The sequence below is a fragment of the Scyliorhinus canicula genome, chromosome 12 (assembly GCF_902713615.1).
Source record: "Scyliorhinus canicula chromosome 12, sScyCan1.1, whole genome shotgun sequence".
In the NCBI taxonomy this organism is placed as follows: domain Eukaryota; kingdom Metazoa; phylum Chordata; class Chondrichthyes; order Carcharhiniformes; family Scyliorhinidae; genus Scyliorhinus; species Scyliorhinus canicula.
In genome coordinates this window covers 60,283,257-60,306,055 of record NC_052157.1, presented here as the reverse complement: position 1 = coordinate 60,306,055, position 22,799 = coordinate 60,283,257, and positions in this window count along the sequence as shown.

The following is a 22,799-nucleotide window of genomic DNA, read 5'->3' as shown; positions in this document are numbered from 1 at the left end:
GCCGCTCCGATGCTCCGTCCGGTGTTGGGAGCAGAGGGCCCGTTCCGATGCTCGTCCGGGCGAGCAGCCGCGCCTGCTCCGATGCTCCGTCCGGGCGAGCAGCCGGGCCCGCTCCGATGCTCCGTCCGGTGTAGGGGCGAGCAGCGGGCCCGCTCCGATGCTCCGTCCGGGCGAGCAGCCGGGCCCGCTCCGATGCTCGTCCGGTGTAGGGGCGAGCAGCGGGCCTGCGTCCGTGTTGTAGGGGCGAGCAGCGGGCCCGCTCCGATGCTCCGTCCGGTGTAGGGGCTAGCAGCCGGGCCTGCTCCGTCCGGTGTAGGGGCTAGCAGCCGGGCCTGCTCCGTCCGGTGTAGGGGCGAGCAGCCGGGCCCGCTCCGATGCTCCGTCCGGTGTAGGGGCGAGCAGCCGCCCCGCTCCGATGCTCCGTCCGGAGTAGGGGCGAGCAGCCACGCCGTCGCGATCCGGCCGGTGTAGGGAGCAGCCGGCCCGCTCGATGCTCCGTCCGGAGTAGGGGCGAGCAGCCGCCCCACGCCGATGCTCCGTCTGGTGTAGGGCGAGCAGCACCCCGCTCGATGCTCCGTCCGGTGTAGGGAGCAGCGGGCCCGCACGATGCTCCGTCCGGGCGAGCAGCCGCGCCCGTCGATGTCCGTCCGGTGTAGGAGCAGCCGGGCCCGCTCCGATGCTCCGTCCGTGTAGGAGCAGCCGCCCCGCTCCGATGCTCCGTCCGGTGTAGGGGCGAGCAGCCGGGCCCGCTCCGATGCTCCGTCCGGGCGAGCAGCCGGGCCCGCTCCGATGCTCCGTCCGGGCGAGCAGCCGGGCCCGCTCCGATGCTCCGTCCGGGCGAGCAGCCGGGCCCGCTCCGATGCTCCGTCCGGTGTAGGGGCGAGCAGCCGGGCCCGCTCCGATGCTCCGTCCGGGCGAGCAGCCGGGCCAGCGACCGATGCTCCGTCCGGTGTAGGGGCGAGCAGCCGGGCCTGCTCCGTCCGGTGTAGGGGCGAGCAGCCGGGCCCGCTCCGATGCTCCGTCCGGTGTAGGGGCGAGCAGCCGGGCCTGCTCCGTCCGGTGTAGGGGCGAGCAGCCGGGCCCGCTCCGATGCTCCGTCCGGAGTAGGGGCGAGCAGCCACGCCCGCTCCGATGCTCCGTCCGGGCGAGCAGCCCCGCCCGCTCCGATGCTCCGTCCGGGCGAGCAGCCCCGCCCGCTCCGATGCTCCGTCCGGGCGAGCAGCCGCCCCCGCTCCGATGCTCCGGCCGGTGTAGGGAGCAGCCGGGCCCGCTCCGATGCTCCGTCCGGAGTAGGGGCGAGCAGCCGCCCCCGCTCCGATGCTCCGTCTGGTGTAGGGGCGAGCAGCCGGGCCCGCTCCGATGCTCCGTCCGGTGTAGGGGCGAGCAGCCGGGCCCGCTCCGATGCTCCGTCCGGGCGAGCAGCCGCGCCCCGCTCCGATGCTCCGGCCGGTGTAGGGGCGAGCAGCCGGGCCCGCTCCGATGCTCCGGCCGGTGTAGGGGTTAGCGGCCGGGACTGCTCCGATGCTCCGTCCGGTGTAGGGGCGAGCAGCCGCGCCCGCTCCGATGCTCCGTCCGGTGTAGGGGCGAGCAGCCGGGCCCGCTCCGATGCTCCGTCCGGGCGAGCAGCCGGGCCCGCTCCGATGCTCCGTCCGGGCGAGCAGCCGGGCCGGCTCCGATGCTCCGTCCGGTGTCGGGGCGAGCAGCCTGGCCCGCTCCGATGCTCCGTCCGGTGTAGGGAGCAGCCGGGCCCGCTCCGATGCTCCGTCCGGTGTAGGGGCGAGCAGCCGCGCCCGCTCCGATGCTCCGTCCGGTGTAGGGGCGAGCAGCCGGGCCCGCTCCGATGCTCCGTCTGGTGTAGGGGCGAGCAGCCGGGCCCGCTCCGATGCTCCGTCCGGTGTAGGGGCGAGCAGCCGGGCCCGCTCCGATGCTCCGTCCGGGCGAGCAGCCGGGCCCGCTCCGATGCTCCGTCCGGTGTAGGGAGCAGCCGGGCCCGCTCCGATGCTCCGGCCGGTGTAGGGAGCAGCCGGGCCCGCTCCGATGCTCCGTCCGGTGTAGGGGCGAGCAGCCGGGCCCGCTCCGATGCTCCGTCCGGTGTAGGGGCGAGCAGCCGGGCCCGCTCCGATGCTCCGTCCGGGCGAGCAGCCGGGCCCGCTCCGATGCTCCGTCCGGTGTAGGGAGCAGCCGGGCCCGCTCCGATGCTCCGGCCGGTGTAGGGAGCAGCCGGGCCCGCTCCGATGCTCCGTCCGGTGTAGGGAGCAGCCGGGCCCGCTCCGATGCTCCGGCCGGTGTAGGGGCGAGTAGCCGGGCCCGCTCTGATGCCCCGTCCGGTGTAGGGAGCAGCCGGGCCCGCTCCGATGCTCCGGCCGGTGTAGGGGCGAGCAGCCGCGCCCGCTCCGATGCTCCGTCCGGTGTAGGGGCGAGCAGCCGGGCCCGCTCCGATGCTCCGTCCGGGCGAGCAGCCGGGCCCGCTCTGATGCTCCGTCCGGGCGAGCAGCCGGGCCCGCTCCGATGCTCCGTCCGGTGTCGGGGCGAGCAGCCGGGCCCACTCCGATGCTCCGTCCGGGCGAGCAGCCGGGCCCGCTCCGATGCTCCGTCCGGTGTAGGGGCGAGCAGCCGGGCCCGCTCCGATGCTCCGTCCGGTGTAGGGGCGAGCAGCCGGGCCCGCTCCGATGCTCCGTCCGGGCGAGCAGCCGGGCCCGCTCCGATGCTCCGTCCGGTGTAGGGAGCAGCCGGGCCCGCTCCGATGCTCCGGCCGGTGTAGGGGCGAGCAGCCGGGCCCGCTCCGATGCTCCGTCCGAGCGAGCAGCCGGGCCCGCTCCGATGCTCCGTCTGGTGTAGGGGCGAGCAGCCGGGCCCGCTCCGATGCTCCGTCCGGTGTAGGGGCGAGCAGCCGGGCCCGCTCCGATGCTCCGTCCGGGCGAGCAGCCGGGCCGGCTCCAATGCTCCGTCCGGTGTAAGGGGCGAGCAGCCGGGCCCGCTCCAATGCTCCGGCCGGTGTAGGGAGCAGCCGGGCCCGCTCCGATGCTCCGTCCGGTGTAGGGAGCAGCCGTGCCCGCTCCGATGCTCCGTCCGGTGTAGGGGCGAGCAGCCGCGCCCGACACCGATGCTCCGTCCGGTGTCGGGGCGAGCAGCCGGGCCCGCTCCGATGCTCCGTCCGGTGTAGGGAGCAGCCGGGCCCGCTCCGATGCTCCGTCCGGGCGAGCAGCCGCGCCCGCTCCGATGCTCCGTCCGGTGTAGGGGCGAGCAGCCGCGCCCGCTCCGATGCTCCGTCCGGTGTAGGGAGCAGCCGCGCCCGCTCCGATGCTCCGTCCGGTGTAGGGAGCAGCCGCGCCCGCTCCGATGCTCCGTCCGGTGTAGGGAGCAGCCGGGCCCGCTCGCTAATGACGGTGGGCTGGATTCTCCGCCCCCCGACGGCGAAATCGCTTTTGGCGATGGGGAGGAGAATCCGTTTTGGCGCCGAAATAGGAAGCGGCGGCGGTTTTAAAATGAAATGAAATGAAAATCGCTTAGTGTCACGAGTAGGCTTCAATGAAATTACTGTGAAAAGCCCCTAGCTGCCACATTCCGGCGCCTGTTCAGGGAGGCTGGTATGGGAATCGAACCGTGCTGCTGGCCTGCTTGGTCTGCTTTCAAAGCCAGCGATTGAGTCCAGTGCTAAACAGCCCCTACTTCTAAATACTTCTAAATAGCCCCTAAATTCTCCACCACCTGAAAATCGTTGCCTGAGACCCACCCCCGGGATGCTGCGTTGCCGACTGACCGAATTCCCGACGGCGCGGGACTCGTGTGGCCTCACCGTCCGGGATCCTCGTGTGGTGGCTGTGGACTCAGTCCGGGGCAGGGCTGATCGGCAGGCGGGGGGTGGGGATTTCATTCGGGGCAGGGGGGCAATGTGGGCGGGGGGGGGGGGGGGGGGGGGTGGGTCCGGGGCACGCGAGCGGCCGATACGGGGCACTGTTTTGCTGGTCCAGGTCCGCAGGCTGAGTCCACCCCTGACCCGGAAGTGCTAGATGCCATATTGGCAGCTAGAGCTCTACGTCGGCTCCCTGTGAGCTTCCAGCAAAACGGGGAATCTGGCCTTTCGACGGCAGTTTTCCTGGTGTAAAAGATCAGTTTTCACGACGGAGTGGGGGACTTAGTTTCAAACATGGAAAATCCAGCCCGCTGCCTACTGAACAAACGCATTGACACCGCTGTCGAGGTGCTGGAGCATTGCGTATTGGCGTCAAATCGGCACCTGCCACAATTTCAGCATCGGAAGCGATTCTCCGCCCAATCGTCTTGCCCGATTTCGGCGTTGGCTAACAGAGAATCACACCAAAAGAGTCACAGAGAGAGATAGGAAGAGTGTGTGAGTGTGTTCCGCCCCTCCCCTTCTTGCGAAAAATTAAATAATGACAGGACAAATGTGCTAGTTTTGGAGCTTTATTTATCTATGGAGAATAAGCTCTATAGGTTTACTGAGGTTCTGGTACATCCTCAGATTTGTTGCCTTTTAAAACAGTCTCCCCACATAGCTGTTATCGTGGTAAATAAAGTATCTCTTCAGGGCCAATTTGGCCAGAGTCTTGGCACGGCGAGGCTTACGTCTCTGCATGCTTTTTGCCACCTTGCGGCTCACGGGCCTGTGCTTGTTGGAAGGCCCCTTCTTGTTCCTGTATCTCTTCCTGGCGAGATTCTGGCTTTTCCTCTGGCACTGACTGCGATACCTTCGTGACATGAACATCTTTCGCTGTAGGGGGGGGCTGCAGGTGGAGAGGATGCAGATTACAGGCTTTCTCTGTGATCGCTCTGGGGGGGGTCTCCCGGGCTGCTTTTATTTGTGTTCTGGGATGGTGACAGGGTTCTGGGGGGTGAATCACTCACTCACCCACGTTTCAGTCTGCCCTGGTTCGAAGCACTGCTAAATGCTTTGAGGGGTGCTGCCACTGGGGGCATTGTGACACCACCCACCCAGCAGCAGACATTGCCTTATTGGGCAATCCTTGTCACGTCAGGCATTGTGAGGAAGTCACACCCAATGTGCCCCTTCAACCGCACTGCATGCCCAAAAATGGTAGGCCCCATTGTGATGTACCAAGCATTAACTTTGCACCTGGGCACATTTCCCCTCAATCTCAACTTAACACAGATGCTCCCACATCACTTAAGCGCACATCCTGTTGTTCCTGAAAATGTTTACCAATACCCAAGACACGACTGCTATTCTCTATAATAAACACAGGGGCTGCTATTCTCTATAATATACACTGGGGGCTGCTATTCTCTATAATATACACTAGGGGCTGCTATTCTCTATAATAAACACTGGGGGCTGCTATTCTCTATAATATACACTGGGGGCTGCTATTCTCTATAACATACACTAGGGGCTGCTATTCTCTATAATATACACTAGGGGCTGCTATTCTCTATAATATACACTAGGGGCTGCTATTCTCTATAATATACACTGGGGGCTGCTATTCACTATAATAAACACAGAGGCTGCTATTCTCTATAATATACAGAGACTGCTATTCTCTATAATATACACTGGGGGCTGCTATTCTCTATAATATACACAGAGACTGCTATTCTCTATAATATACACTAGGGGCTGCTATTCTCTATAATATACACTAGGGACTGCTATTCTCTATATTATACACTGGGGGCTGCTATTCTCTATAATATACACTGGGGGTTGCTATTCTCTATAATATACACAGGGGCTGCTATTCTCTATATTATACACTGGGGGCTGCTATTCTCTATAATATACACTGGGGGTTGCTATTCTCTATAATATACACTAGGGGCTGCTATTCTCTATAATATACACAGAGACTGCTATTCTCTATAATATACACTAGGGGCTGCTATTCTCTATGATATACAGTAGGGGCTGCTATTCTCTATAATATACACTAGGGGCTGCTATTCTCTATAATATACACTAGGGGCTGCTATTCTCTATAATATACAGTAGGTGCTGCTATTCTCTATAATATACACTAGGGGCTGCTATTCTCTATAATATACAGTAGGGGCTGCTATTCTCTATAATATACACTAGGGGCTGCTATTCTCTATAATATACAGTAGGGGCTGCTATTCTCTATAATATACACTAGGGGCTGCTATTCTCTATAATATACACACAGACTGCTATTCTCTATAATATACACTAGGGGCTGCTATTCTCTATAATATACAGTAGGGGCTGCTATTCTCTATAATATACACTAGGGGCTGCTATTCTCTATAATATACAGTAGGTGCTGCTATTCTCTATAATATACACACAGACTGCTATTCTCTATAATATACACTAGGGGCTGCTATTCTCTATAATATACACTAGGGGCTGCTATTCTCTATAATATACACACAGACTGCTATTCTCTATAATATACACTAGGGGCTGCTATTCTCTATAATATACACACAGACTGCTATTCTCTATAATATACACTAGGGGCTGCTATTCTCTATAATATACACAGGGGGCTGCTATTCTCTATGATATACAGTAGGTGCTGCTATTCTCTATAATATACACTAGGGGCTGCTATTCTCTATAATATACACTAGGGGCTGCTATTCTCTATAATATACACTAGGGGCTGCTATTCTCTATAATATACAGTAGGTGCTGCTATTCTCTATAATATACACTAGGGGCTGCTATTCTCTGTAATATACACTAGGGCTGCTATTCTCTGTAATATACACTAGGGCTGCTATTCTCTATAATATACACTAGGGGCTGCTATTCTCTATAATATACAGTAGGTGCTGCTATTCTCTATAATAAACACTGGGGGCTGCTGTTCTCTATAATATACACTAGGGACTGCTATTCTCTATAATATACTCTAGGGGCTGCTATTCTCTATAATATACACTAGGGGCTGCTATTCTCTATAATATACACTTGGGGCTGCTATTCTCTATAATATACACTAGGGGCTGCTATTCTCTATAATATACACTGGGGGCTGCTATTCTCTATAATATACACTAGGGGCTGCTATTCTCTATAATATACACTAGGGGCTGCTATTCTCTATAATATACACAGGGGCTGCAATTCTCCATAATATACACTAGGGGCTGCTATTCTCTATAATATACACTAGGGGCTGCTATTCTCTATAATATACACTGGGGGCTGCTATTCTCTATAATATACACTAGGGGCTGCTATTCTCTATAATATACACTGGGGGCTGCTATTCTCTATAATATACACTAGGGGCTGCTATTCTCCATAATATACACTAGGGGCTGCTATTCTCTATAACATACACTGGGGGCTGCTATTCTCTATAATATACACTAGGGGCTGCTATTCTCTATAATATACACTAGGGGCTGCTATTCTCTATAATATACACTAGGGGCTGCTATTCTCTATAATATACACTAGGGGCTGCTATTCTCTATAACATACACTAGGGGCTGCTATTCTCTATAATATACACTGGGGGCTGCTATTCTCTATATTATACACTGGGGGCTGCTATTCTCTATAATATACACTGGGGGCTGCTATTCTCTATAATATACACTAGGGGCTGCTATTCTCTATATTATACACTGGGGGCTGCTATTCTCTATAATATACACTAGGGGCTGCTATTCTCTATAATATACCCAGGGGCTGCTATTCTCTATAATATACACTGGGGGCTGCTATTCTCTATATTATACACTAGGGGCTGCTATTCTCTATAATATACACTAGGGGCTGCTATTCACTATAATATACACTAGGGCTGCTATTCTCTATATTATACACTAGGGGCTGCTATTCTCTATATTATACACTGGGGGCTGCTATTCTCTATAATATACACTTGGGGCTGCTATTCTCTATAATATACACTGGGGGCTGCTATTCTCTATAATATACACTAGGGGCTGCTATTCTCTATAATATACACTAGGGGCTGCTATTCTCTATAATATACACAGGGGCTGCAATTCTCCATAATATACACTAGGGGCTGCTATTCTCTATAATATACAGTAGGGGCTGCTATTCTCTATAACATACACTGGGGGCTGCTATTCTCTATAATATACACTAGGGGCTGCTATTCTCTATAATATACACTAGGGGCTGCTATTCTCTATAATATACACTGGGGGCTGCTATTCTCTATATTATACACTGGGGGCTGCTATTCTCTATAATATACACTGGGGGCTGCTATTCTCTATAATATACACTAGGGGCTGCTATTCTCTATATTATACACTGGGGGCTGCTATTCTCTATAATATACACTGGGGGCTGCTATTCTCTATAATATACACTAGGGGCTGCTATTCTCTATAATATACACTAGGGGCTGCTATTCTCTATAATATACACTAAGGGCTGATATTCTCTATAATATACACTAGGGGCTGCTATTCTCTATAATATACACTAGGGGCTGCTATTCTCTATAATATACCCAGGGGCTGCTATTCTCTATAATATACACTGGGGGCTGCTATTCTCTATATTATACACTAGGGGCTGCTATTCTCTATAATATACACTAGGGGCTGCTATTCTCTATAATATACACTAGGGGCTGCTATTCACTATAATATACACTAGGGCTGCTATTCTCTATAATATACACTGGGGGCTGCTATTCTCTATAATATACACTGGGGGTTGCTATTCTCTATAATATACACTAGGTGCTGTTATTCTCTATAATATACACTGGGGGCTGCTATTCTCTATAATATACACTAGGGGCTGCTATTCACTATAATATACACTAGGGCTGCTATTCTCTATAATATACACTGGGGGCTGCTATTCTCTATAATATACACTAGGGGCTGCTATTCACTATAATATACACTAGGGCTGCTATTCACTATAATATACACTAGGGCTGCTATTCTCTATAATATACACTGGGGGCTGCTATTCTCTATAATATACACTGGGGGTTGCTATTCTCTATAATATACACTAGGTGCTGTTATTCTCTATAATATACACTGGGGGCTGCTATTCTCTATATTATACACTGGGGGCTGCTATTCTCTATAATATACACTAGGGGCTGCTATTCTCTATAATATACACAGGGGCTGCTATTCTCCATAATATACACAGAGACTGCTATTCTCTATAATATACACTAGGGGTGCTATTCTCTATAATATACACTAGGGGCTGCTATTCTCCATAATATACACTAGGGGCTGCTATTCTCTATAATATACACTGGGGGCTGCTATTCTCTGTAATATACACTAGGGGCTGCTATTCTCTATAATATATACTAGGGGCTGCTATTCTCTATAAAATACCCAGGGGGCTGCTATTCTATATAATATACACTAGGGGCTGCTATTCTCTATAATATACACTAGGGGCTGCTATTCTCTATAATATACACTAGGGGCTGCTATTCTCTATAATATACACTAGGGGCTGCTATTCTCTATAATATACACAGGTGCTGCTATTCCCTATAATATACACTAGGGGCTGCTATTCTCTATAATATACACTAGGGGCTGCTATTCTCTATAATATACACTAGGGGCTGCTATTCTCTATAATATACACTAGGGGCTGCTATTCTCTATAATATACACTAGGGGCTGCTATTCTCTATAATATACACAGGTGCTGCTATTCTCTATAATATACACTAGGGGCTGCTATTCTCTATAATATACACTAGGGGCTGCTATTCTCTATAATATACACAGGTGCTGCTATTCTCTATAATATACACAGGGGGCTGCAATTCTCTATAATATACACTGGGGGCTGCTATTCTCTATAATATACAGTAGGTGCTGCTATTCTCTATAATATACCCAGGGGCTGCTATTCTCTATAATATACACTGGGGGCTGCTATTCTCTATAATATACACTAGGGGCTGCTATTCTCTGTAATATACACTAGGGGCTGCTATTCTCCATAATATACACTAGGGGCTGCTATTCTCCATAATATACAGTAGGTGCTGCTATTCTCTATACTGTAATATACACTAGGGGCTGCTATTCTCCATAATATACACTAGGGGCTGCTATTCTCTATAATATACACTAGGGGCTGCTATTCTCCATAATATACACTAGGGGTTGCTATTCTCTATAATATACACTCGGGGCTGCTATTCTCTATAATATACACTAGGGGCTGCTATTCTCTATAATATACAGTAGGTGCTGCTATTCTCTATACTGTAATATACACTAGGGGCTGCTATTCTCCATAATATACACTAGGGGCTGCTATTCTCCATAATATACACTAGGGGCTGCTATTCTCCATAATATATCGCTTATCCCCCAAGAGCCACCCATCTGGGGTGGTTCGTATAGAAGCCCGGGATGTCCTGCTGCCCCAGGAGAAGTAATTGTAATGCACACTTCCCTGGGAAGCGTGCGCACACGTGTATAATCTTCAGGTGGTGGTCGCCTACGAGCTAATTTTCCAGGGAGTGTAACCCCTTCCTATTGATGTAGGGCACTGCCAGGTGGCCCAGTGCATGCAAGACGACTTGCAGGCCATCTATTGCCCCTGGACTTGGTGTTGGCTGCGTAAACAGGGCATCCTTGACTTGACCGATGCACTGCGGACTGTAGCTTATGATATGATACTCAAGTCCTTGCCCGAGCCCTGGAATGATCCTGATACGTAGAAGTTCTGGGCTGCATTTTCCTTGATGGGCACGAGGAGCGGGTACCATCCTCCTCCACGTGGTACCAAGTCAGCAAGGACATGGGATAGGCAGAGCCTTCTGCGGCACGTGCAGTCCGTCATTTGTTCGAAAGACCAACGACACCTGTACACCTTGGGCCATCACGGGTCTCCCTGTCTGGGTCGCTCCCTGGCCTGATGGGTGGCCGCATCCTCAGGGTGTGGGGCGGGGCTCTGCACATGGGTCGCCGCCTCGTGCCTCTGTTGTTGCTGCTGCCGCCACCTTCTCCGGTGTCTGGTTGCCTGGCCTGCCAGCAGCACCACTAGGGCAGCTTCCGCCGGGTCCAATATATCGTCCATAACCATTTGATATCTGCAAGGAATTGGTGAGGTTGTGAGATTAGTACCACTGGTTTCCTTTGCCCCGAGACCCACCAGTGCCCCCATTGCTCCTCCCCCACCCAGCACACTCTGCCCATGCATCCCCAGCCACAGCGGGGGCCCTGGATCCCAGACCCTGTACCCCACACGCCCGCACGTAACATTACCTGGAGCAGACGCTGATACCCTCCCGGTGCATACGCCCAGCCTCTGGTTGTGGAGATGTCCCCAGTGCCGGTGTTCGGAAGTTAGCCCAAGTGTTGCCTCCCACAGTGTTTGGCACAGTGTGGCACAATGTCACACAGTGAGGCAATAACTCCCTTTGCTACATGGCACCCACCTACCCACCAGGATCAACTTGGAAGCTGAGACGTGCTCACTTAACTCCGATTAGCAACAGCTGACAGCCGTGCGGCCAGAGGCCTCCGCGATCATTGGGAGCTATGGGTGGTCGCTGGACTGGGGGTGGGGTTGCCCTCGGAATGGGACCACTTGGTCCCGGGGCTGGCATGGCCCATCTCCTCCACCCCCCACCCCCCTCCCCGCCCGGTGGCTCCCCCACCCCGCAGTGTGACCATTTGCTGGGAGGAAGTTAGATCAAGGGAGGCCGCTAAATAGGGGGTGGCTCCCGTTATATGTATGGTGATTGGCCTTAAGTGGTGATTATTGGTTTCTCACCACGCTACGGCAGGATCCTGATGTTGCCAATTGGAGCGGGCAGGTTAGATTGCAAACCGATTGGTGCCTGCCGTTATTCTTGTGATTTAACTGCATCGTTGTGCACTCGCTCAAGCACAGTGCGGCCATTAAACCACACCCACAGAGTGAGATTGTGTGTGAACAAAGAACAAAGAAAAGTACAGCACGGGAACAGGCCCTTCGGCCCTCCAAGCCTGTGCTGACCATCTGCCCGTCTAAACTAAAATCTTCTACACTTTCTGGGTCCGTATCCCTCTATTCCCATCCTATTCATGTATTTGTCAAGATGCCCCTTAAACGTCACTATCGTCCCTGCTTCCACCACCTTCTCCGGCAGCGAGTTCCAGGCACCCACTACACTCTGTGTAAAAAAACTTGCCTCGTACATCTCCTCTAAACCTTGCCCCTCACACCTTAAACCTATGCCCCCTAGTAATTGACCCCTCTACCCTGACAATGTTAATGGTAGAAATGCTGGAGGCATAACTGAAAATTCAAATAAACATAGAACAGTACAGCACAGAACAGGCCCTTCGGCCCTCGATGTTGTGCCAAGCAATGATCACCCTACTCAAACCCACGTATCCACCTTATACCCGTAATCCAACGACCCCCCCTTAACCTTACTTTTTAGGACACTGCGGGCAATTTAGCATGGCCAATTCACCTAACCCGCACATCTTTGGACTGTGGGAGGAAACCGGAGCACCCGGAGGAAACCCACTGCCCGTCTAAACTAAAATCTTCTACACTTTCCTGGGTCCGTATCCCTCTATTCCCATCCTAGGAGGACGTGCAGACTCCGCACAGACAGTGACCCAGCCAGGAATCGAACCTGGGACCCTAGAGCTGTGAAGCATTTATGCTAACCACCATGCTACTGTGCTTTCTTCTGCAAGTGCAGGGTTTTTGAAGGTGTTTGGAGATGGAGGGAGTCAGTTACACAGGAAATCTGGTTTGGGGAATATTCGGAGCATCAGCTCTTGTGAGAACTTACTGCAGGTTTTCAGCATTTTTGTTCTGCCAGCTGTGTGTTTCGTCTTATTCCATGATCTCCATGTCGTCAACCTCTGCCAGTCCCTCAGTCAAGTCTCACACCAACCCTCGGTTGGTTGGTTGGCTGATGGACTAGGGAGGGCATCACTGAGAAGTCAGGCTTCTGTTCTGTCCAGCAGATGGAGGCTTGTCATTGGGTCAAATTGGGGCAATTGTCTTTGCTGAATGCATTGATATAACACCTTGAGGGAGCACAGCATCACAAGTGACATTGGAGGAGGCTGGAGGAGGTTACAGGTATGCGTAGGGGTGGCTGGAGGAGGTTAAAGAGATAGGGAGGGTTGAAGGGGCTGGAGGAGGTTACAGAGATAGGGAGGGTTGTAGGGGCTGGAGGATGGTACAGAGATAGGGAGGGTTGTAGGGGCTGGAGGAGGTTACAGAGATAGGGAGGGTTGTAGGGGCTGGAGGAGGTTAAAGAGATAGGGAGGGTTGTAGGGGCTGGAGGAGGTTACAGAGATAGGGAGGGTTGTCGGGGCTGGAGGAGGTTACAGAGATAGGGAGGGTTGTACGGGCTGGAGGAGGTTACAGAGATAGGGAGTGTTGTAGGGGCTGGAGGAGGTTACAGAGATAGGGAGGGTTGTAGGGGCTGGAGGAGGTTAAAGAGATAAGGAGGGTTGTCGGGGCTGGTGAGGTTACAGAGATAGGGAGGGTTGTAGGGGCTGGAAGTGGTTACAGAGACAGGGAGGGTTGTAGGGGCTGGAGGAGGTTAAAGAGGTAGGGAGGGTTGAAGGAGCTGGAACAGGTTACAGAGATGGGGAGGGTTGTAGGGGCTGGAGGAGGTTAAAGAGATAGGGAGGGTAGTAGGGGCTGGAGGAGGGTACAGAGATAGGGAGGGTTGTAGGGGCTGGAAGAGGTTACAGAGATAGGGAGGGTTGTATGGGCTGGAGGAGGTTAAAGAGATAGGGAGGGTTGAAGAGGCTGGAAGAGGTTACAGAGATAGGGAGGGTTGTATGGGCTGGAGGAGGTTACAGAGATAGGGAGGGTTGTAGGGGCTGGAAGAGGTTACAGAGATGGGGAGGGTTGTAGGGGCTGGAGGAGGTTACAGAGATAGGGAGGGTTGTAGGGGCTGGAAGAGGTTACAGAGATAGGGAGGGTTGTAGGGGCTGGAGGAGGTTAAAGAGATAGGGAGGGTTGAAGGGGCTGGAAGAGGTTACAGAGATAGGGAGGGTTGTAGGGGCTGGAGGAGGTTACAGGGATAGGGAGGGTTGTAGGGGCTGGTAGAGGTTACAGAGATAGGGAGGATTGTAGGAGTGGGAGGAGATTACAGAGATAGGGAGGGAGGCTTATAGGGGCTTGAGGAGGTTACAGAGATAGGGAGGGTTGAAGGGACTGGAGGAGGTTACAGAAATGGGGAGGATTGTAGGAGTGAGAGGAGATTACAGAGATAGGGAGGGAGGGTTATAGGGGCTGGAGGAGGTTACAGAGATAGGGAGGGTTGAAGGGAATGGAGGAGGTTACAGAGATAGGGAGGATTGTAGGAGTGGGAGGAGATTACAGAGATGGGAGGGTTATAGGGGCTGGAGGAGGTTACAGTGATGGAGGGGGTTGGCTGGAAGGTCACAGTGATGTGGAGAGGGAACTGGAGGAGGTTACAGTGATGGAGGGGGTTGGCTGGAAGGTCACAGTGATGTGGAGTGGGAACTGGAGGAGGTTACAGTGATGGAGGGGGCAGAGAGTATTTTGAAAACAGGGCTGGGTGATGTTGAAAGCAGCAGTTGCTGGTTTGGGTGCTGATGTGGGTCGGCGAGCGGGAGTTGAAGTGATCCCGGCCTGAGGCAGGTTAGGGTTTGTTGCCAGGTAGCAGGGTGTCAAACTGAACACTTTTATCCCTTTCACCCCTCTCCCCTCCACTTCTCGATGACCTGACAGCGACCAGGAATGAACCATTTCATGAGTGATCCGAGACCGCTGGGCGAGCTGGTCCCATGGTCCCTGAGACCCTAACCTGTGACGGAGTGAAAGGTCATGGGTCAGTCTCTCGGGAGCCCTGGGGCCTGCACCTCTCCAGAGAGCCCATTGGGGGGTGGGTGTGGGGGGTGGGGGGAGGAGAGTGGGGTAGGGGTGAGGGCATATCAGTAGGCAGTGGGTGGTGCCTATGGGTCACAACCCCAGGATCTGGAACATGCCCCTGCCCCCCCCCTCCCAAGCCCATCGAGGGTGCCGGGACATGGAGGAGAGGAGAAGGGGAGCGGCTCGATCTGGAATATCGGGGGCAATGTCAATCGCCGCAGTCCAGGATCATTGTGAAGGCTTTTGGAAGATCCCTGGAGTAGTGTGTCAATAATCAACAGCAAATGTTATTGTTATGATGCTTTTGAATTAATGAAACATCCCCAAGATGTGACACTGCAACATTACAATTCAGAAAGGTTAGGTGGGGTCGCTGGGTTATGGGATAGGGTACAGGTGTGGGTTTAGGTAGGGTGCTCTTTCAGGGGCCAGTGTAAACACGATGGACCGAATAGCCTCCTTCTGCACTGTAAATTCTATGATAACGCCCGTGTGACTTTGGGCAACACAGTAGCATAGTGGTTAGCAATATTGCTTCACAGCTTCAGGGTCCCAGGTTTGGGTCCCGGCTTGGGTCACTGTCTCTGACTGTGTGGAGTCTGTATGTTCTCCCCGTATCTGCGTGGGTTTCCTCCGGGTGCTCCGGCTTCCTCCCACAGTCCAAAGATGTGCAGGTTGGGTGGATTGGCCATGCTAAATTGCCCTTAGTGTCCAAAATTACCCTTAGTGTTGGGTGGGGTTACTGGGTTATGGGGATGGGGTGGAGGTGTGGGTTTGGGTAGGGTGCTCTTTCCAAGAGCTGGTGCAGACTCGATGGGCCTAATGGTCTCCTTCTGCACTGTAAATTCCATGAAGTCTGATCCTGAGCCACATAAGCAGCTATCAGGTTCAGGGTGATGAAAAGCACAGTCTGGGAGGGTTGTCCAGGCTAGAGGAGGTTAAGAGTTGGGAAGTGTGGTAGGGGCTGAAGAACATTACAGAGATAGGGAGGGTTGTCAGGGCTGGAGGAGGTTACAGAGATAGGGAGGGTTGTAGGGGCTGGAGGAGGTTACAGAGATAGGGAGTGTTGTAGGGGCTGGAGGAGGTTACAGAGATAGGGAGGGTTGTAGGGGATGGAGGAGGTTACAGAGAGAGGCAGGGTTGTAGGGGCTGGAGGAGGTTACAGAGATAGGAAGGATTGTAGGGGCTGGAGGAGGTTACAGAGCTGGGGAGGGTTGTGGGGACTGGAGGAGGCTACAAAGATAATGAGGATTGTAGGGGCTGGAGGAGGTTACAGAGAGCGGCAGGGTTGTAGGGGATGGAGGAGGTTACAGAGGTAGGCAGGGTCGCAAAAGGCTGGAGGAGGTTCCAGAGATAGGGAGGGTTGTAGGGACGAGAAGAGTTTACAGAGATGGGAAGGATTGTAGGGGCTGGAGCAGGCTACAGAGATAGGGAAGGTTGTAGGGCCTGGTAGAGGTTACAGTGATAAGGAGGGCTGCAGGGGCGAGTCCAGGTTATAGAAATAAAGATGGCAATAGGAGCTGGAGGAGGTTATAAAGATAGGGAGGGTTGTTGGGGCTGGAGGAGGTTACAGAGATAGGGAGGGTTGTTGGGGCTGGAGGAGGTTACAGAGATAGGGAGGGTTGTAGGGGCTGGAGGAGGGTACAGAGATAGGGAGGGTTGTTGGAGCTGGAGGAGGTTACAGAGATAGGGAGGGCTGTAGGGGCTGGAGGAGGGTACAGAGATAGGGAGGGTTGTAGGGGCTGGAGGAGGTTACAGAGATAGGGAGGTTTGTAGGGGCTGGAGGAGGTTACAGAGATAGGGAGGGTTGTAGGGGCTGGAGGAGGGTACAGAGATAGGGAGGGTTGTTGGGGCTGGAGGGGGTTACAGAGATAGGGAGGGTTGTAGGGGCTGGAGGAGGTTACAGAGATAGGGAGGGTTGTTGGGGCTGGAGGAGGTTACAGAGATAGGGAGGGCTGTAGGGGCTGGAGGAGGGTACAGAGATAGGGAGGGTTGTTGGGGCTGGAGGAGGTTACAGAGATAGGGAGGGTTGTAGAGGGCTGGAGGAGGTTACAGAGATAGGGAGGGTTGTAGGGCTGGAGAGAGTGGCGAGGCCATGGTGGGATTTGAAAACAGGAATGTGAATTTTTAAGTGAGGATGTTGCTTGACCGGGAGTTAATGTAGGTGAGTGATCAAAGCTGGGGAAAGGGACTCGGTGTGAAGTCAGGTCACAGACAGCAAAGACCTGGGTGACCGCGGAATGTGGAAGATTGCAGTGCGGAAGACCAGCTTGGAGTATGTCGGATATTTGAGTCTGGAAGTATGGATGAAGGTTTCAGCAGCTGATCAGCCAGGGTGAAGGTGGGCAATTTTAGAGACGGGAATGTGGTGGTTTTCGTGTGATTGATCTGTGGGAGCGGGCGGGTTAAGTGCTGATAGCTCTCACAAAAAGCCAGCAGTGGGACAAATGGACCTTTTCTCTGCCGTATGATTCACTTTGAAGTTCCGATGGGTTGCTCCTGGGTGTGGGCAGGGCTCACACACATACACACACACACACACACACACATACACACACACACATACACACACATACACATGCACACACACACACATACATACATACACACACATACACATACACACACACATACATACACATACACACACACACATACACACACATACACATACATACACACACACACGCACACACGTACACATACACACACACACACACACACACACATATACACACACACACACACACGAGAAATATACACATGGATGTATGCATACATGTCCTGAAACTAATGGGGGAGATTGGGTCACGATTGTGTGGACTTTGGAAGAATGAGAGGTGATCTCATGGGAACGTGTACAATTCTCAGGATTTGACAGGCTGGGAGGCTGTTTCACCCCCACCCTCCCTCATGCCAACCTGGCTCAAGAATCCAGTATTAAGGTGGCTGCACTCCCAGGATGAGGAGTCGGCCATTTTGAACTGGGATGCGAAGAAATGTTTTGACTCGGAGGGTGGTGAAGTTTTGGAATTCTCTACCCTGGGGGGCTCCATCACTGAGTATTCAAAACTAGGATCGATAGATTTATGGGCAGCAAGGGGTAGGGCAGCAGAATGGAGTGTGGTAGAAGATTGAGAGGAGTATAGAGTCAAACTTCACATGTAGGCTTATATTAACACTGCAATGAAGTTACTGTGAAAATCCCCTAGTCGCTACATTCCGGCACCTGTTCGGGTTCACTGAGGGAGAATTTAGAATGTCCAATTCACCTAACAAGCACGTCTTTCGGGATTTGTGGGAGGAAACTGGAGCACCCGGAGGAAACCCTCAGACACAGGGAGAACATGCAGACTCCGCACAGACAGTGACCCAGGCCGGGAATCGAAGTTGGGACCCTGGCACTATGAAGCAACAGTGCCAACCACTGTACTACTGTGCGGATTGGAAGTACCTGTACGTAAATCATTGAAGGTAGCAGGACAGGAGGAGAGCAGTTAAAGCAAATAGCATTCTGGGCTTTGGTAAAAGGGACATAGAGTACAAAAGCAAGAAGGTTATGCTGAACTTATACAAGACACGAGTTGGACCTCAGCTGTAATATTGTGTACAGTTCTGGGTGCCACACGATAGGAAGGCTGTGAAGGCTTTAGAGAGAGAGAGAATGGTTCCAGAGATCTTCCGTGGATACATTGGAGAAGCTGGGAATGTTCTCCATAGCGTTGAGAAGGAGATTTGATCGAAGGATTCAAAATCACGAGGGAGGGTCTGGGCCAGACAGGTGAGGGAGACTTCCCATTGGTGGAAGGATTTGGATCCAGAGGGATCCAGTTTCAAGGTGATTGAAGACGGAAGCGAGGGTGATACGAAAAGAAACTTCTCCACACAACGAGCATTAAGGATTGGGGATACGCTGCTTGAGAGGGGGGGGGGGGGGGGGGGGGGGAAGCAGGGACAAATCGAGGATTTAAGTAGGGAACTGGATCAAAATGCAAACAGCAAAAATGGCCCGGGTGACAGGAAGTGGGCGGGGGGTCGGGTGGGGAGTGGGACTGGGTGAATTGTTCACTCAGTCAGCACACAGACAATGGACTGTACTGTTCCCCCCCTCGTACAGCCGGGTGAACCACAGGTACAGTGGCTAGCACTGCTGCCCCACAGCACCAGGGACCCGGGTTCAATTCCAACCTCAGGTGACTATCTGTGTGGAGTTTGCACGTTCTCCCCGTGTCTGGGTGGGTTTCCTCCGGGTGCTCCGGTTTCCTCCCACAGTCCAATGATGTGCAGGATAGGTGGATCGGCCATGCAAAATTGGCCCTCCGTGGGGGGTTACGACAATGGTGTGGGGTTTGGGCCTAAATAGGGTGCTGTTTCAGAGGATCGCAACAGGCTAGATGGGCCGAATCACCTCCTACTGCCCTGCAGGAATTCTACATGGGAACAAAGCTACAGGTTCAGAGATACAGGTGCACAGTCACATATACCCCAGACACAACCATGATGGAATATTCAACATTGATCTTTGCGGCAGGGAAAATGATTGGTAGGCAGGGCGAGGGATTTCTCGCTCCGAGGTTGGGATTGAAGGAGCTGGGGTTGGTCTACTTGGGGCAAAGTTGGTGTTGGAGGGGAGATTTGATCGAGGTGGACAAGATGGTGACAGGTTTAGATAGACAAAGGAAGGCTGTTGCCGTTAGCTGATGGCATCAGGACTGGGGAGAGGGGGGCACATATTTAAGGTTTTGGGTGGTGGGTGGGGAATGTGAGGATGAATCTTTTTACACAGCGTGTGGTAATGACCTGGAACTCACTGCCCTCGAGGAGGGTGGAAGTGGAGACGATGAACGATATCAAAAGGCAATTGGATGGGGACTTGAGAGAAATTAACTTCCAGAGATACGGGATAGAGCGGAGGGAATGGACTGACTGGATTCATCTACACAGAAATATCATGGACGAGAAGGGCCGAATGGCCTCCACCAGTGCCAGAATGACTCAATAAACTGAGGTAAGCTCGGAAGTGATGTGAAGCAGAGATATTTGAAGGAATGTTTTCTGTATCGTTCAATGATTGGATGAATAAAGGACTGTAACTCTGGTCTGGGCCTCTTGGTTGGTTTTGACAATAGATGTGTGAGTTCTGCATTATACTGACATTCACTGGCATAATCTGTGCTGCTTGTCGCACGTGGAGACCGCCCTGAAGAAATGGGATTATAAAATGGCAGCATTGAGAGGGAATATGACGCACTCCACTTGCCTGGACAAATGCGGCTCCAACAACACTCTAGAAGCTCCACACCTCCCAGGACAAAGCAAAAAATGGGTTAAAGGGATATGGGGTACAGGTCGGGAGGTGGATTTGAGAGCAGGAAGAGATCAGCCATGATCTGATTGAATAAGGCAGCAGGTTCGAAGTGGAATTGCTGACTTCCGTTCCAAATTCCCATGTTCCTAAAGCAGCCCCACTTGACTGGCATCCTATCCACAAACATTCACTGCCTCCATCATCTATGCACAGTTTTGTTGGCTGGGCAGCTGGTTTATTATTCAGAGCAAGGCCGGCAGTGTGGGTTCAATTCCTGCACTTGCTGAGGTTATTCATTTTTTTTTTTGGAAACATCTTTTAACAAGGCATTTATATATTAGCACAACAAACATAATCACAAAACAAAGCAATCCCACAGGGCTGCAAATAACCAAGTCAACAGAATACCTAACCCCCCCCCCCCCCCACCCCCTCTCCACTACTGACATCTTGGGCGAGATTCTCCAGTCTCTGGCGGCAGAATCGGGTCCGGCGATCGGCCGGTGTATCCACGTTGGTGCCGAAATCGGAGATGGAGCCGCTTTTGTGATGCTCCGTCCCCTTGAGGAGTACACCTTATAGACGGCCTCAGGACATTACCTGAGGCCGTCTCCGCAGCCAGAGCCAGGTGCTGTAGGCTGCGTGCCTGCTAGCTCCCCCACCAGACGGGGATTGGTGTGCCATTTTTTCAGCTGTAAAACGGCATCGTTCCCACGCCGGCGTCAGTCAGCAGATAGTCTCAGAATCAGAGAAACCAGCCCCCTTATCTTTTCTTTAAGAAGTCGTTAAACGGCTGCCACCTCCGGGCAAACCCCTCCACAGGCTCCCTCAAGGCGAACTTTATTTTTTTCTAGCCTGAGGAACTCTGCCAGGTCACTCCCGGTTTCGGGGGCTCCGTGTCCCTCCATTCCAACAATATCCATCTCCAGGCTACCAGGGAGGCAAAGGCCAAGTCATCAGCCTCTGGACTCCCGGGTCCTCTGACACTCTGAAGATCGCCACTTCTGGACTTGGGACCATCTTCACCTTCAGAACCTCTGACAATGTCAGCAAACCCCTGCCAGAATCCCCCAAGCTTCGGTCATGTCCAAAACATGTGGACATGATTCGCGGGCCCACCTGTACTCCGCCCACACATACCTTCCACCTCTTCATAAATCCTGCTCATCCTGACCACAGTCATATGTGCCATGTGGACCACCTTAAAATGGATCAGGTTAAGTCGAGCGCACGGCGAGGATGAATTCACCCTCCTCAGGGCCTCCTCCCACAGCCCAGCCTCCAACTCCCCACCCAACTCTTCCTCCCACATGCGCCTCACTACTCCTATCGGGGGTCCCTCCCAGTCCATCAGCACCTTGTAAATTTCTGACACCTTCCCCTCCCCTCCCCCTGTTCTTGACACCATCTTGTCCTGTAGCCCCTGGGGTGGCAGGTGAGGAAAGGATGATACCTGCTTCCAGACAAAGTCCCTCACCTGCAAATACCGGAACCCATTCTCGACGGGAAGCTCAAATTCCTGCTTCAAGTTCGGAAAGCCGCTGTCAATGAACAGATCGCCAAGCCGCTCAATCCCCACCTGATACAACACTCGCAACCCCCCCCCCCACATTCAGCTCCCCCGCTCACCCCCCCCCACATCCAGCTCCCCCGCTCACCCCCCCCCCCACATCCAGCTCCCCCGCTCACACCCCCCCACATCCAGCTGCCCCGCTCACCACCCCCCCCCCCACATCCAGCTCCCCCGCTCACCCCCCCCCCTACATTCAGCTCCCCGCTCACCCCCCCCCCCCCACACCCAGCTCCCCCGCTCACCAGCCCCCCCCCCCCCCCGGAAGAAACCGATGATTCCCTCAGATCGGTGCCCAAAGCAAGGCCCCCTCCAGCCTCAGGTGCTGCCGCCACTGTCCTCACATCCTGAGGGCCGCCACCACTGTTGCTCGTTTTGGGTGGGTGTGCTTAACACTCACTTGGCTCTGTTTCACGTTCTAAGCTCTGGAGTCGCCAGGTGCCGTAAAGACACCGTCACAAGTATCAAGGTCAAGTTCAAAGCAATAAAGCTGTACACCAATTAGTAAGTCCAAAACAATTAGAGTTTATTATAACACAATTATAATAACACTCATGCACACGCTAAAGATTAAACTTACTTCTACCACTAGACAACTAATACTTAGCTAGGAAGGAACTGCGAGGTCAGGGAACAAGGCCTTTGTTCTGTTCTGGTCTGCAGGCTTCGGATCACTATCGGTCGGCAAGGGTGTCAGTAATGCCGGTTTCAGGTAGCGGTCGTCGTTTAGGCACTTACTTATTGGCGGCTGCTGCTCAACGGCTGATGTAGAAGACAGGGATCTGGAGGCTGGAGTCAGAGGCCGGAGACAGGAGACTGAACCATGTGCGGGACCTCTCTTTTATAGGTCCCAGGGGGTCCGCGCCCCTTGGGGCGGACTCCCTTACCTGCTGGGGATCGATTGGGCCTCTTCCCAATATATATGTTTTGAACCCCCCAATCCTACGGCCATTCCTTGATCGCTGGGGCGGTTCTTAGGACTTATTGTCCTGGGCTTCTCTGGCTCCATCGTGTCTGGTCTGCTATTGAATGTATCAATTGATACTTAATTTGTATCCATTGTACCTGGGACTGGCCCGGTATCACCTCATTAATATGCTAACGACTTC